The sequence below is a fragment of the Mauremys mutica genome, chromosome 4 (genome assembly GCF_020497125.1).
Source record: "Mauremys mutica isolate MM-2020 ecotype Southern chromosome 4, ASM2049712v1, whole genome shotgun sequence".
NCBI classification, from domain to species: domain Eukaryota; kingdom Metazoa; phylum Chordata; order Testudines; family Geoemydidae; genus Mauremys; species Mauremys mutica.
In genome coordinates this window covers 41,379,174-41,396,325 of record NC_059075.1, presented here as the reverse complement: position 1 = coordinate 41,396,325, position 17,152 = coordinate 41,379,174, and the positions used below count along the sequence as shown (strand labels likewise).

The window sequence follows — 17,152 nt, the reverse complement described above, 5'->3', positions numbered from 1 at the left end:
AGCCCTGCACACTTGCATGACAAAGGCCCCCACAGTGGATATGTCAACTCCAAAATGATCTCTCACTGACTGGCACTGCAAGTTTCCACAGTGTGATCACCACTCACTTCTCCACTGTCAGTATGGCTCTAATTCTCATGTCCCTGTGCTGGAGGAATGGGGTGAGCTTGGCACACAGATCCAGGAATGTGGCCTTCCGCATCCAAAAGTTCTTTAGCCACTGCTTGTCATCCCAAACCTGCACTACGATGCAATCCCACCAATCAGTGCTCATTTCTTGGGCCCAGAAATGGCACTCTGCTGTTTGCAGCTGCTCTGCGAATGCCACCAACAATCTGAAATTGGTTCTCACTATGTCCCACAGAAATCTGCCCTCCAGGAAATCATCATGTTCCCTGTGGCTCTTCTTACAGTTCTGCAAATACCAGAGGATCATGCATCCTGTGCTTGCAACACTCATGACAATAGTGCAGAGCTATGTGGGCTCCATGCTTCTGTCAGAGATGGCATCCTGTGCAGGTTTGTGGGATTTTCAAAATAGGTGCAAAAATTATGGTCTAGAGATGGCATTATCGAGTGGAGAAAGCAGCATGATGGAAACTTGACCTCGCAGTCCCAGTCACCCCCGCAGGACTCATTTCTGCCCCACCATGCATTGCCAAAACTTCCCAAAAGACAGTGCACTGGATGGTGGCAAGTTGCACATTGGCATACTTACCCAGGGTGCACTGCACTACGCATTGAAACGTATTCCTGGTGAGTACTTGTAGAACTGATGTAAGGAGCCAAGTATGCATGCACACAAGCGATATACTAACTGTGGCAGCTTTATGCTGATGTAACTTGTGTTGGCATTCGTTTGTAATGTAGACATGCCCCTAGGGAAGGAAACAATCTATAAGGTCCCATCTATCAGGTCCTTAATCTGAGCACTAATGCCAGATTATTCCCTATAGTTTATCCCAGTCAAATATATTGAAATAGGAAATTCTGCTTTAACCCAATAAACAGACATGATTATCTAACAGGATCTGTTTCTAACCATGGTGGCAGTGGACACAGCTCTTCCATCAGGGCTCTGTCCAGGGCTGATTAAGAGTGATCAATGAAGATGACACTATGTGGACCACAAAACAACATGACATAATGTCCAATGTTTGATGAGACATAACTATAAAAAAATAACACTAGGAGAGGCAGAGAATCTGTACATTTTAAGGGCCCTAGCACATGGCTCCCATATGTACTAGCTTAGTCAGTGTGTTTGTGTTATGCAGTGCTGTGTATAAGGAAGAGGGATATGGCTAATATGGCTGGAAAAACCAATTGGCAGTAATAATACAGTTATTTTTCTACATGCTTTATAAATATTACATAAAAAACTAAGTTAAAAAGCATTAAAGTTGCAAAGTCAAGTCTCAAAAGTTGGGAAATGCCAGAAATGTGTATATATTACAACACAGTCTTTAATTACATTATCACATAATTTTTCCACAGGACCACTGTCTCATTCAGTCCATAAAATAGATGGTGCACAATGAATGAGTAGCTAGTCAATGTTTCTTTTTATTTTTATTATTCACTATGTGGCCCCATGCATTATTTACTGTAGACCATCCAAACCCTGCATTGAAAACAGAATTATTAATTTCCTCATGGGATTTTCTATGGCACTTTGTAGCGGGGTGGTCACCTCTTTAAAGCAGCTCTGCAGAGGGCTGTGGCAGAGAAAAGCTAGGCTGACTGGGAAAGCAGCTACAGCTGTAGCCAGTGCAATCAGGGCCCAGCTGGCCCTTATAAGAGGGCGGTGGGCTAGAAGGACACAGACAGTCTCTCTCTAGTGGTGGAGAGCGAAGGACTGGGCTGCCTGGTACCTGAGGTAGAGCAGGGCTAGGGAAAGGCCAGAAGAGCAGGGGAGCTCCAGCCTGGAAAAACCCTAGGCTGCAGGCCTTGCTAAAGTCTGGGAAGGGTACTGGGGTTGCAGAGGTGCAGCCCAGGATAGGCAAAAGCAGCAGGTCCAACCCCCCCCCCCCCCCCCCCCCGATGGGTGGTTTATAGACTGCAGTCTGCCCCAGTGAGTGGGATAGAGGGTTGGGGGTTCCCTGGCAGGGGAGACCCAGATTGTGGGTTACTGCTGGGGACGGAACCCTGATGTAGAGGGGCACCAGGGTCCAGGAAGGACATGGGGGCCAGCAGCAGGTGAGACACCATCCTGCAGAGGGCGCTCCAGGCTGGAAAGAGCTAATTCCCGAGACGATCAGCAGGCAGCACCACACCGCCAGACACTTCCATCTTAATATCTTAGTTCTTTACAAACATTAATGAATTTACCTTCACAACACTCCTGTGAAGTGAGGTGGTAGTATTATCCCCATTTTACACAGATGCAGCTGTGATATTTTTGTCAATTTTGGATTTTATTTCTGTATCAGCTAATTTAGGGTGCCCAATTTATGAATGTCAAAACTTCATTTGTCACAGTACTTTATAAGTTCAGAGTAGAACTTCCACTGACCTCAGTTTGCAGCTGTGAGCGCTCAGCACTTCTTCAAATCATACCCCAGGTGTCTCAAGTTGGGTACCCAAAATAAAGAGGAACACACACGTGGCCAAAATAAAGAGGAACTCACATCTCTCAAAATTCTGGTTTATGCGACTTCCTCTGCCTCACACTGGAACTCTGTGGCAGAGGCAGGAAGAGACTGTAGTTCCAGGATGGGATTCAACTGTCCATCCTTTCTGCAGTTCCCTGCTTCATTCACTACACAACTTCCAATTTCTACACCTTCCAACCTTTTACAACAAATGAGGCAGGGATCCTACAAACAACAGCCTCATTCATTACATAATCCTGGTACACTCCCAAAGCAAAGTCCATTCTGTGCACTGAATGAGGCAAGAGTGTGGAAAAAATTATATATGATCATGTAATTTAAGACTGTATCATGATGCATAGGTACAACAGGCCCAAATTAAAATTTGATGGGCAATCTTATTTCTGGCATTTTCTAACTTTTGAGTCCTTGACTTTGCAACCTTAACATTCTTAAATATAATTTTTTGGATGTAATCTCCTGTTTTGTAAAAACTTAAAAATGAAAAACAAAAAATATCATCCTGTGGAATGATATTAATCCCCCCATAGGTCATCAGCAGGGTTGGGACCTTTAGATTCACAGCACAGTCCTCTAGCACTTGAGGTTGTGAAGTAACTGGTAGTACTAGAGGGCTGTTATTTCTGTGTGGCCCTGCCACTGAAAAGGGATGGAGACACACACATTGCCAGTGGATTTCACAGCTATTTGCTCCTAGCAAAGGAATGGTGAGACTCAGAGCCCAGCTCTCCTGATTCCCAGTCCAGTGCCCCATCCACTAGACCCATGCCACCTCCCACATATGTATTGGGTTTGATCCCTTCTTGTTCTACTCATTCAGGTCACCTTTATGGAAGGGGGCCTATACAGTCTGAAAAAAACCTTCTGGTATTAGGAAGGTAGCTCCTGGAGGCTCCAGCTAGATGGGGGCCCATTGTGCTAGTAAGAGACAGTCCCCTCACTCCAAACAGACAGAGGATGGAGTATTATCCCCATTTTACAGACAGGGAACTGAGGACCAGAGAGATTAAGTGACTCGCCCAAGGTCCCCCCAGAGAGTCTGTGGCAGACACGGAACTGAACCTACATCTCCCAAGACCCAGTCTGTTACCTTATCTAGAAGCCCATCCCCTAAGCTGCAGATGCCCCCTAAAGAATGGGAAATGCTCCAGAGCTCATGTCTGCACCCCACGCTTTCCAAGATGGCAGCTGAGTTTTCTCTAGCAGCAGCAGGATTGGCTGCTTTAAATGCTATATTTACAATACCCCCCACCCCAGAGATTGTACCCTGGACCTGTAGCCCCACAAGTACCAACCCCCTTGAGCCAAGGGAACTACCTCATTGGCTGTAAGTGGAACCAGCCACTAGGGGGCACCACACTCCCACAGCCTACCCAATGGTTACACCCATAGATGAGTGAATCTGATTCCCTCCCACACACACACTAAAAATACATCCAGGATCAGCCCCCTCCCCCACACCGGCACAGAAGATGGCCTGGTCCCCACTGAATCCCTCTCACATATCATGCAGTCCCCCTGCATATCTGGGTTGGTGGGATGCTCCCCAGCACCCCTCGCCACAGGTTCTTTTATGCACAATGTAGGTTCCAGCAATAAAACCCAGACACCTAATCCGAGCTCTCAGGCATCTTTCTTGCCTCTCAGCACTAAGCCTTCAGCCACTTGGAATTGCTCACTGCCTTCCCAAATGGGTTTGTAGTTGATATTCTGCGCATGTCACTGGTAATACCTTTGTCTGATCCTTTGAAGACATTTTGCACCAGTAAATGGAACTTGGGAGGTTTTTTAAAAATAAAACTATTTATTTATTTATTTGTTGGACTGAATGGCGCACAGGAGAGAGGTGATGGATTGTTGGCTCTGGTACCTAGAGTCACCTCTGTTCCTGTAGAACAGGAGAGCAGCAGGGCCAGACAGTCAGCCCCCCCATGATTCCCCAATGATGGGCTTCTGTAGATAAATCTCTGATAATTTTCATATGACTTTACATTGTGCCTCTTCATATAACCTTGTAGTGGGTCTACCCACGTCTGACCTCTGTTTTCATGAAACTTTGTATCAAAGCCTCATATAGAAACTTTGCATTGCCCTTGGTATAATGTTATAGCCCCTAAGGATAGAATAAGACAGAAGAAAAATGTCTTTTTGCTAAGAATAGACTAAGATTTTCCCCCACCCCTTAATCAATTGCCCTGTTGAATGAATGAGGTGTGAATAAGGAAGGCAGGCACCTCCAGACAGCTGAAACAGTTGGAGAGAGGATGGAAGCCAGACCCAAGGACAATAAAACTTAAGTGGGCTCAGGTACTTGTAAAACAATATCATTCTTGTGTTTTTATTTTAAGTACAAAATAAATATGTATAACGAATTTAAAAGTATGTAATTAGTAATTTGATATGTCAGGTGGCACCTTTTTTTAAGTGTTCACTCCCCCGATGTTAGAACCTGGCTATGCCACTGCTCCCAGCCCCCATCCAGTCAGAGACCAGTGATGACCTAGCATTCAAGACTCGGAAGACAGGAGGAGATTCACAGGATTATAACAACAAAAAGCTTATGTGTAGTTTCAATAAAGATGAAACCAGGAAATGTCATTGTGCACTGCAGGAGTTCTGACGTTGCCAGGAAGCGTTGGAGGCAGATTTCAGACAGACTGGGATAAACCTCAGCTCAACATGTTCAGTTTAATCTCAACTTGCAGCCCCACCTGCTATTCTAGCCCAGGGCTTCCCAAACAGCTTTGTCAATGTACTTTAATCTGGATCTGCAATACTCTCTTCTATTCCAGTCCTGGGCTGCCATTGCACACACTCCCCACCCCCTCCTCAGTCCTGGTCTGCAGCATCCTTATTCTAATCCTAACTCTTCTCCCCTCCCCCCCCCGCCTCTCCCAAAAAAACCCACCTCCTCCTCCTGATCTCTATCAATACTCTCAATCCTGATATACAGCATTCCCCTGCTCTTCTAGCCCTGGGTTAATCCTATAGCTTTTTCAATTCACATCACTCCTGACCTGTAGCACCCCCTACTACTTCAGACCTGGGCTCCCCTGTCCCCCTCTACTGATACATCACCATTCTAAGAGGCTCAGCATATTCCTAATAGCTGCAGCCTATAAGCCTCTGAAACAGAAAGGCAGCAGACTGCTGCATGACCTTGGGAATGCAAATCCCTTTGTGAAGTCAAAGCAAGTCATTTCCTTCCTCAATCCCTCCTCTCTCCTTGGGCATGCAAGCCTGGCTAACAGGAAAACAGACACACCCATTCACATGCACGCAAATGCACACACACAGAGCTTTGTCAATGCTAATTGCCAGAAGCCAAGGCCCAGTCATCCTGTTGACTAATTTGTCAGACACTGCTGACTCAGCATTTCTGGGGCACTTTTTTTAAGCACTAAGTGCAATTGGAAGTAAATGGCTCTTATTGTTTTTTCCTTCCCTTCACACTGGTGTCTGCACTTATGGATAATTCCTGACCAAGGTTTGATCTTGGCTTCAGCAGTGACACAAGAGCCCTGCTTGCCAGGCTGGGAGGGCCTCTCATTAAATCTTAAAGGAATGAACAGGCTCCAGAGTGGAGGGAAGGAGGGGGAATGTGTGACCTGGATTGGGGAACAGAGCCATATGCATGATCAGGCAGCAGCAAGGAGACAAGTGCTGACCTGAATTATAGGTGGTGTGTGGAATAAAGACAAGAGACACCAACAAGCAGGCTCTGTCTCGAGCAAATGCCCCACAAATCTGCCTGAAATATGCAGCATTTCCTCACTTAATTAGTGTTGCTACTGCTTGCTGCTTAAACAGGAGCCCTGGATCTGTGCCCAAGCAAAAGACTCCTAGCCAAGGGCAGAAAATCTTGCTGATGAACTGCAAATGACATGGAAAATGCACACACAACCATACGCACATCCATGCACCAATGTTCCATACACAGAAACACAAACCCATGGAACCACTCCACAGATCCATATGCACACAGACAACCATGCTGCAGACATATAAATGCATGCCCATGAACCACGCTATAGACATAAAAATGCATGCCACATATACACATATACCAAGCCACATTCATAGGAAAGCACACTCATGCACCAAAATCAGATACATATATGCACATTCATGCATCCACATCATATTCATATGCATGCACACTCATGCCACAAACATATGCATCCTCATGTTCCTATGCCGCGTACAGTACTCACACATTCACTCCTATACACTCATGCCATATACATACATACATGCCTATCTTTGCACACATGCATGAACCCATGCACAAATGTGTCACATGAACACACATACACACCCCTGCATCCACACACATACATAGACCCCTGCTACATTAGTTCACTGATTCTGTATTTTGTGAGGGTCTGCATGTGCTCTGTGAATTTTGCTGTAGAAAAGTAGTCTGTTGGAGTGAAGGGCTTTATTCTAGCAATCTAGCTTCTTAGTTTTTTATGATCTGTTCTTTCCATAATGCTGTGTACTTTCTTCAGGGTTTGGTCTATGTATGACTTTGCTCACTATTCATTTCTCAGTTGGACTGTTTGTATCATGGGTCTTAGTAGTTTGTTAATAACAACTGGTTAAGTCCTGAGGTTTATATACAGTTTTTATTTAGTCCTTACTAAAGCAAACTATCACTGACTTCAATGAGAATTCTGCCTGAGTAAAAACTGCAGGTTTATTAGTTTTGGTCTGAATGTGAAACTATGTAAGAGTGAAGTGCGTTCTTACCGCATTTATGTTTTTGGCCTCCTAATGCTTTGCCGGCCAGGTAGGAAGCATGTGTTACTTCGGCTGAGCTGGTACCAGAAGTGCAGAATCATTGCCTGTATACTGAGTGGCAGAGGGAATCATCCTAGCTCTGCCTGTAGGATTGTTGGGGGAGTGCTTGTGTGCGCATAATACCTGTTTGTGGAACTGTACGGGCAGGGATTCTATTGGAACTTTGTCTGGAGCCGATTGGATAATTCATTGCAAGTAATATTCACTGTTAATTTTGCACTTTTTTTAGTTGAATAAATATTACAAATACATATTTCCATCTTTTGGAGAGCTTTGGCTTTGTTCCATTCAATTTAGTTTGCAGTTACATCACACTTCACTCTCACATAGAATGAGCTGGATTCCATGGGTTACATGGATTTCATTAAGTTTTAGCCAGCTATATCATCAATAGATTGTATTTTTATAGTTGTCTCTTTATAATATAGAGAACCTGCAGAGCTCTTCCTCACGTTTTTCTAGACAGTCTGAAACTCTTAATGCATAAGAGGTCCAGAAGTAGATAATATGGGGTGTGTTCAATTTCTGTCTCTAATAGAGTTTGTTTTACAGTTTTTTCTCCAAGATTATGATTTTGGTCTCTTGCAGACTGACTGGTATGGGTCATCTGTTGCTGAATGTTTCAAGCAAATTAAGATTCTTTTGAAGGCTGTCTTTGTGGATAATAATATGATCAGGTCATCAGAATATAGCAGGCTTCTAATCTCAGGCTTATTGTTTCGTGGGAGCCCTAAAAACCAACGATTATTTCAAGTTGTTTCTGATGACAAGTCCTTCAACCATGTCAGTTCAGCTACAGACTTAAGGAACTTTGCAGACTAGTCCCATGCACTTCTGAACTTTTTCGAATTCAGCCAGTTCTCCTCCTTTCAGGAGTTTATCCTATAATTAGTATGTCAAGTGGTCTGCTTTGGTTACAGACTTTGAGAAGTTTATACAGCAGGCTAACTGTAGACTTCTTTCTACCCGTCCCGGTTTAGCTCTGAGCCCTTGCGGCTCTCTCAGCCCCTGGGAATTTCTAAACTGTGCCAGTGAGCCTACTGACTTTATATAGTTTTTATAAATAGTTTTATATACACTTTATATAGTTCAAAATTCCACAATGAATGACTCAAAAAAACCAATAATTCATCCTCCCTAAAATATTCAAAGACACTAATTCTCATTGAAGAGGAATTAATCAAACAAATGTGGAGTTTCTAAGCCAAACCATTTTTGAGATATGATGTTCCAACTATTAGAAGACTTTTCCAAAAGTTAAAACCTCTCATTTTTCAAACTCCCATATTAAGAATCTGGGCCAATTCATCTCAGTCTCTCCAAATGAATTAACCTTTGGCAGGACACCAAATATAAAAAATGTCAGGTAGAAAGGATATGTGCCGAGGAAGTTGGAGGTAATGGTTTCAAAATCAAACTTATCATAGAAAACTATTTACAGTGCTAAATATGGAATCATTACCACAGTTCTTTGTATATATGAGAGATCCTTATTCTTGAGTATGGCTGACAAGCATTCAGTGTACACCTGAAGGAGGCAGGGGGCAAAGGTGGCTTTAAGACACCTGAGGAGAAGTGCTCCAATCCTGATCCCTGATGTAAATTAGACCAGACTGATGATTGCTGTCAATGGCTCCCAGTTTTGTTCTTGAAGTGCTGGGAATCAGCCAAGCATAGCGAAACCCCACTCAGCCCATTTCTTCCTTTTTCCTTGTACTGTCAGGCAGGAAGAGGGTGGTTTAGGAAGCACCACAGCTGCTCTACTGCAGGATTCCCCTAACCCTGCCCTGGGAGAATCCTCCAGAGATCAGTTAAAACCAGTCTAAGGCTCAACAGAATGCCACAGAATGGCCCATATGTTCTAGATAACTGGTTCCAATGAGAAAAAGTAAATCTCCTTGGACTCTATTGTATATCAAGTGTTATAAAATACCAGACTCTGATTATATTTTTGTTCTTGCTGCAAAAATTGCTCAGGTTTTCCAGGGAAATTTTAAGTTCTATTTCTTTTGCCTGAGAATATTTTTCAGATGCAGAGAGAAATTCTCAAGAGGAGAAAATCCTGTCTCTCTTATCTCAATGCATGTTCTTTTATTTTATTTATGAAAGGAAATGGCTTCTGCTTTCACCAGCTTCACCTGAAGAAGTAACTACTGCTACAGAAAAGTTGGAGCCTGCCAAAAAGAGGTCAGGAGGTGACCCTGTAATTTCGCAGTCTCTCTCTCTCTCTCTCTCTCCCCTTTCCCTCTGCTCTCAGTCTCTCTCCAATATTTTATTAGTTCTTTTCATTAGTTGGAAATCAATTATTTAAATTATAAGAATTGTAGGGCCATAAACTGATATCTATAGGAGTTGCATGTGTATATCCAGGGCACTACACCAGCTAGTTAGTGTCTACTTCTTTGAGCACTGCTGGCACGCCCTTCAGTCCCTGCATAGAAATAAATACACAGATCAAATTCAGCAGAGGGTTCTACCCCTACCCCCTTGCCCAAGTGTAAGGTTGCTCAGCCAGATTCCCATCCCATTCTTCCATGTTTTCCTCCAATTTCCAGTTGTGACAGCTTATCCCAAGAGAGCTGAGCTGTGTGTCCTGCCCTTCCCCTGGCTGAAGAATGAGTTGCTAAGTTACACTCACAGGCCCCTTCTGCTCAAGTCTGAGTGAAATTAAAAGCCTTTCCTGTCTGAACAGGCTTACCAAATTAAGGAGCTCAGTTTCTGGTGGTGTGGTTTTTAATGAAGTCAAGAGAGGCACAAGCAATGGTGTATATTGTCCCAGATCAGAATGGTGCATTTGTCTGAAGGAAGGAGGGAGGGCTACAAATCCTGGAGACTTAGGCCTTGGCTACACTGGCACTTTACAGCGCTGCAACTTTCTCGCTCAGGGGTGTGAAAAAACACCCCCCCGAGCGCAGCAAGTTACAGTGCTGTAAAGTGCCAGTGTAAACAGTGTCCCAGCGCTGGAAGCGTGGCTCCCAGTGCTGTAAGCTAATCCCCTCGGGGAGGTGGAGTACCTGCAGCACTGGGAGAGCTCTCTCCCAGCGCTGGCGCCGCGACCACACTCGCATTTCAAAGCGCTGCCGCAGGAGTGCTCCCGCGGCAGCACTTTGGAGTTTCGAGTGTCGCCAAGCCCCTAAGCAGGGAGAAAGCATAGATCCAGAGGTCCAGTTTCCCAACACAGAATACAAGGAACTCCCTTTGATTTCAAGAGGAATCCCTGTTGCCACACATTAGGGCAACCTTGGCTGCTTAGTCCTGAACATGTATCCTCCAGAGTCCATCAAAACAATGCTAGAGAATGGCCCTAGTGGAGCACTAGAGACCACCACAAGGTACTTCCTACTCTTTGGGTTTAGCATGCTCTGGTCAGCTCAGTGCCTGGAAAGGATGAGACATGAACTTGAATCTCCCCCACATGATACATTTATTGGGAAGCAATGTTGTCTAGTGGTTAAAGTAGAGGACTGGAAATCAGGACTCTGGGGTTCATTATATATATACACATATATATCTCATAGAGCTGGAAGGGCCCCTGAAAGGTCATTGAGTCCAGTCCCCTGCCTTCACTAGCAGGACCAGATACTGATTTTTGCCCCAGATCTTCCCCCTTAAGGATTGAGCTCACAACCCTGGGTTAGCAAGCCAATGCTCAAAACCCATGAGCTATCCCTCCCCCCATCTATCCATTCTAGATAATCCATCAAACAATTGATCAATGGCATTTCTGATGTTCCCATCACTATACTATCTAGGCACCACATACAAAATTAAGACAGGTTTCAGAGTAGCAGCCGTGTTAGTCTGTATCTGCACCTTAGAGACTAATAAATTTGTTAGTCTCTAAGGTGCCACAAGTACAAAATTAAGAGTTGTGTTATATTTGTCCATAAACTACTCTACTTTCCTCTTTCAGTGCTCCTGCTGCTATTCTGTAGAGATCCTTTTTTTTTCTTCTTTCTCTCAAAGTTTCTCCATTAGAGAGACAAGATGGGTGACGTAATATCTTTTATTGGAGCAACTTCTGTTGGTGAGAGAGAAACAAGCTTTCAAGCTTACACAGAGCTCTTCTTCAGGTCTGGGAAACATACATCACAGCTAAATACAAGGTGGAACAGATTATTTAGCATAAGTAGTTAACACATATTTCAAGGGACCATTCAAGGTGAAGTGGCCTATTAACACCCCTCCAGTTGTGGGGAGGGGGGTGGAGGGGAAGGCAGCTGGGAGGGGTTGTTAATGGGTTATAGATTGTTATAATAAGCCATAAATCCAGTGTGTCCATTCAGTCTCTCTCTATTGTCACCGGACAACCTCTCAGTGCCTCAGGTTCCCTATCTGGGAACTATAATTCTGACCTACCTCCTAGGGGGGAGGGGTTCTGATGATTAATGAATTCATGTTTGCAAAGGACTTTGAGATCCTCTGATGAAAGTTTCTGGAGAATGGCAGAAAATTACTCTGATTATTACTCATCTTCCTTCAGGCTGCCCCTCTGTTTCAGACCAGTTTGGACCAATGCTGAAGACACAGGTATCCATTTTAACTGACTTCTTTTCCCTGTATACAGCCTTCATAATAAAGGTTACTTCTGTATCACAGCTGCTGTATGCTGGCTCCCTAAATGTAGTGGAACCCAAGAATAGGTGATGCCTCCTCACCCCGCCTTCCCAACACAGGCAATCTCCTACCTGTTGAGCCAGACAAGAGAGGGTGCTTCCCACATTGTGAGCTGCTTCTTAAAATGTTTCCTGTTTTCTCTCCCCTGTGTCTCCTGCCATGAAAACAAGTGATTGCTTGTGAGCTAATCCTGTGCAGGGACTTCATTAAATAAATACAACTGGTACTAGGTGGCTTATTTGTCTGGAGTTTCTTTTTTTGCCTTTGCTATCTTTGGAAAGCTAATCCTCTGGAGCTCACCCAGTGATTTCAGTCACCTCCAAATAACACTTACTAATAATCTTAATAAATCTGTCTCCAAAGCAGCAGCCACTGCTGCCTGGCACTGGAGTGCGACAAGCCCCTCAGCAGCACTTCTTTGGCTGACACCCTTGTTTATTTCAGTCATAAATGAAAACTAGCATTTACTCAATAAATTTCTGAAATCTTCCAGAATATGTCCTCTGGGCAGCCGTGATTGAATATTTGCTGTTAAGGGGAAGATGGTATTGGGGACCTGAGCTACATAGATTTCTTCCCCTTTTCTTCCATCAAAATAGTCAGCTGAGCCCCTCACTATTCTGCTTTACTTGGGTAACACAGAGTTGCAGCTGCATACGCTACCTCCATGAACCACACAAAAACACTGCTTGATTTTATCTGAAAAATCAAAGCCTCCATGCCTCCATGGAAATAACGTTACTAACAAAATTGTTGGAACCTGGTGCTATAGTCCACAAATTTCAGGACAGTGCTCTACTGAATAGTGTAAGAGACTGGGAGTCAAGATTTGTAGGTTCTATTCCCATTTTTTACTGTGGGCTTGTCTACACTTACAGTGCAGCTGCACTGCTATAGTGCTCAGTGAAGATGCAAACAGGAGAGTTTCTTCTGGCGGCAGTACTCCACCTCCCTGAGAGGCAGTAGCTATGTTGATGGGAGAAGCCCTCCCGTCAACCTAGCACTGTCTACAGCGGGGGTTAGTTCGATATAACTATGTTGCTCAGAGGTATGGATTTTATATACACCTCTGAGCAATGCAGTGATACCAAGATAAGTTCATAGTGTGTAGACCAAGCCTAACTTACTGTGTGCTATTGCACAAGTCACTAAAACTCTGTTGTCTCAGGTTATCCTGTCTGCTAAAGAGGTCTGTATATCCATTATTATATCCATCTCACAGATTGGTTTTGAGGATTCATTAATACATAATAGTAAATATACAATTAATACTTGTAGCACTTTGTATCTTCAGCGAGCTTTAGAAGTATTCATTAATCCTCACACCCCCTTGTGAGTTATGGAGCTGTTACTTGGGGGGAAACTGAAGCACAAAGTAGCGAAGAGAGCTGCCTAAGATGATATAGCAGTAGCAAGTCAGGTGCAAAGATGGGAGATTAACTCAAGATTTCTTGTGCTCAGATCACTAGACTATGCTCCCTTTCCCAGGAAGCCTACTAGCACTCTAGTTTCAGACCCATCTCAAGTTCTTCTGTTTAATGGCTTAATTGGTGCTTGCTATGCACTCTAAGATCCTGGGATGACAGGCACTATGCATATTACTACTATATTCTGTCTATATGCCTCATTACATTTGGTTGACATTTGGGGCAGCTTCCCCATTCTACCACTAGTGAAATACAATGTCTGTTAAAACCTGCCCCAAGTTTTCTTGACAGCTTTTCCACCTTCCAAGTTTCATGAGGGCTGAGTGATCATGCACCAGGGCAGGGCATGAATTCATCTTAGCAAACAGAGGAAAAAGGCACTTGAGAGCAATGCCAGTGTCTCAGCTTTGATTACACTAATGGGGAAGCTAAGCAGGTCTGACCCTAAACTGACAGAAATCAATACAGAAAATTTTCACTATTGATACTGATTAATACTGGAACTGGCATAGCAGCGGCTGGCCAGAAAGAGAGAATCCTGTTTCTAATACAAGCTCATCCTCCTTTACAGCCATCTCTGCAGAGTCAAGGCGAGGTTAAGCCGAACACTAAGGGATTTAAGGGGCTTGCATTTTTATCCTACATTAAACTTTTGGCCTCACCCCTTGCAGCACCTGATTAGGGTTTTACCAGCTAAACCTGCCTCCAATACCCCAATGAGTCACTGGGGACCGACAGCTGCATTTTAGGCAAGTTATTTTTGTTTGCATCCTTTTGTATCTTTTTCTCAAAAAATATGAATCTTCTATCAGGGGCCAAATGAAGGGGAGACACATAAACCAGAACTGCCCACAGGAATTTGCAAAGTCGAAGCCTTCAACAAGTTTAAAAAGAAAAAAGAAAAGAAAGAGAAGAATGTACAAGGAGCACATTGTGGAAAGGAGCCTGACTCTATGAACAAGCATGATTAGATTAATTTTGAGACTTTTCTACAGGAACAAGAATTTACAAGCTGGGGGATGGAAAGAGCTGAAGAAACGAGGAATAAATGCTGTGGCATGGGGCAGAGGGAAGGAGAAGAAGCTGGAAACAAAAACAAAAGGGAGAGACAGAGAAAAAAAAAGGTGACTGAATTTCCTTCTCACTCGTTTCTGAATCCTGAAACCTCTTGTTAACCAAGAACTATCCTCAGATTTACCTGCATATGTACACACAGAGAAACCAGACCTACAAATGAGACATACACAGAAATATAGACACAGAATAACAGACAAATATGGAGACATACAGATAACATATAAAGCACCATATAGATACAGGAACACACACACATATGCAAAACCAAACACATGCATACATAGACATCATCAATAAAATCCTTTTATTACTACAAGTTTCCTTCAACACTTGGCTCCCACTCTAAGGAGAACAAAAAGCTTCTCTTTGCCAGAGATTCTCCAGAGCATTTCATTCCACTCCAACATGGCAACATGCAAAGGTATCCCTTGTAACATGCTCTTTATCTCCATCAGCTGGGTGTAAACAATACAACCCACTTGTGACCTTGCTCTGCAGGAGCAACCCACTTGTGACCTTGTTTTGTCACAAGTGCTTTAAAAGGGCAGCACTAGAAAATAAAGAATGTTTTATTCTGTTTACAAGTCTGAATTTTCTTTCTCCTATTTTCCTAACCCCCACCTTCTACTTAATCTATCTCCAACCCTTTCTGGCTCCTTCACATGGGATGGCGCTGGCTGAACTCAGTATTGAAACATTCACAAGGGAACTGTATCTTAGCTACATGAATATACACTGTGCATTCCCCTAAACATGTGTTTTTCTCAATGATGAGATCGACACAGATACTGAGTGCCAGGCGGCGAAAGCTGCAGTTAGTTTCCCATCAGTCCATTTCTGCTGCAGTGTATGTGTGTGTGCATCAGGCTGTATATATATATATATTTAACTCCACATGTTTTAATCTGAAGAGGTCATGAAATAGCAGTATAAATGCTCTTATTGTGGTAGTTCGGAATGTGTTGGATCATCCACATTGTCAGGCAAGGGGCCCTGGGCAATGGAAGGTAGTGCTGACATCACTGTCTCTCTCTGGGTTTTGCTTGGAGCTGCAGACAGAGAATGCAGTGCAGTCAGTAACCCCTTCATGCCCCAGTCCAGACTCTGTCAGGCTTTCCCCTCAATCCCTTCTTTCTCGTTCTGTTTCTGCAGACACAGCCAACAAGAACAACCACTGCTGGATTTGGGGAAGAACATTTTTGGCCCAGCTTAGAACTGAAAAATTCCCTTCTTTGCCTCTTTGATGATTTCCTGTCCTCCAAGAAGTAAACGCTACTGATTTCTACCAGAAAGGGAACAATGGGAGTGTTTCATCTCAGTTTTACAATGACACAAGAACTTTATGAAACCAGTGGTATTTGTCACACACAAATATATAAACAGGCACACACAATGTATATATGATACATGTTATACATACACACACATATATCTATTTATAGAAGCTATGTAAAATTTGACATTTAAAAACCTTAGTCTTAAAGCAATTGATCTAGATCCAAGAAAAACCCCAAACTCTGTTCCTTCAGTACCTGTAGTGGGGGAAAGGAGGTCCCAGTTGCAATTTGGCCTTCGGATAGTTTATTTAAATGTGAATGGCCACGTTATTGTTGACTAGAGTCTGCTTTGCCTCCCAGACAGCTGCTGTTTCTGACCTACACATGCACACATTAATCTCACACTTGGACAGGTATCCACAATGTCACAAGAGTCACAGAATATTATATAGAAGGTAGATCTGGGCAGTAGCCCACAGGATCTTCCAGGGGAATAGAGAATCCAGTGCTAGGTCTGAACAGTGGCACAGGGAACTTCAAGGAAATAAGGAACCCAGCATAGTTCAAGCAAAGCCCAGGAGATTTCAAGTCATGTTTTGAAATGTCATTGTGCACCTGTATCACTGGATGGTTTTTAGGCTGTGCGACAGCTGGTACAATAGCAATTGGGAGAACTTTGCCCGCTATGGTCTATGCAGCACCTCATGGGAGAATCATTGGGGACCCCTGAAAGCTCCTGGGCCTTAACCCTTTCCCTCACCATCTATATCTCCCTCTTGTAGTGTTGAAACTGGTCAGGGAAGAATGGTCTTCGTGAATATGATTTGACTGCATATTTGCACAATTCTCAGACCAGCAACCCCCTGACTACCAAGAAGTCTCAGGGTAATTTTTTCTCTTTGCTCTTTTTTACTTTAGTGTAATGCAAAAAGAAGCTAAAAAACGCTTAGGATATGGCTACACTGGCAGAGTTACAGAATTGGTAGTTACAGTGCTGCTCAGAGAGTGCTGAAGGGAAACTGCTGTTGTGTGTTCACACAGTCAGCTCCCTGTGCAATAGTGTGTTCACACTTGAGGCACTTGCAGCAGTATTCGGAGCAGTGCATTCTGGGCAGCTATCCCACAGAGCATCTCTTCCTTTTCTGCTGCTAAGAGTTGTGGGAAGGCGGACGGGGTCGCAGGACATCCTGGGTCCTGTCCCAATGCCCCGTGATGCATTGCTTCACATCCCAGCAATCCCTGTGCTTCCATCCGCATTTGGCGCCATCTTTCAATGGTTTGTGTACTGCGTGCTCTGCCTCTTCGGTCTGCAGAAATGGATCCCACACTGTTGACC

The 17,152-nt window shown here is 43.8% G+C and overlaps 1 protein-coding gene and 1 long non-coding RNA gene across 7 annotated transcripts in view; one reads left to right on the top strand and one right to left on the bottom strand.

The window, feature by feature from the left end:
• The window catches only part of ANGEL1 (angel homolog 1), a 351,420-nt gene that overhangs the window by 146,210 nt on the left and 188,058 nt on the right, over positions 1–17,152 (bottom strand). The gene's annotated exons all lie outside the window — the stretch shown is intronic.
• LOC123367867 lies at positions 11,730–16,363 on the top strand. The gene is made up of 3 exons (XR_006578632.1): positions 11,730–11,948; positions 14,458–14,586; positions 15,692–16,363. It is a non-coding gene; the product is annotated as an uncharacterized LOC123367867 (long non-coding RNA).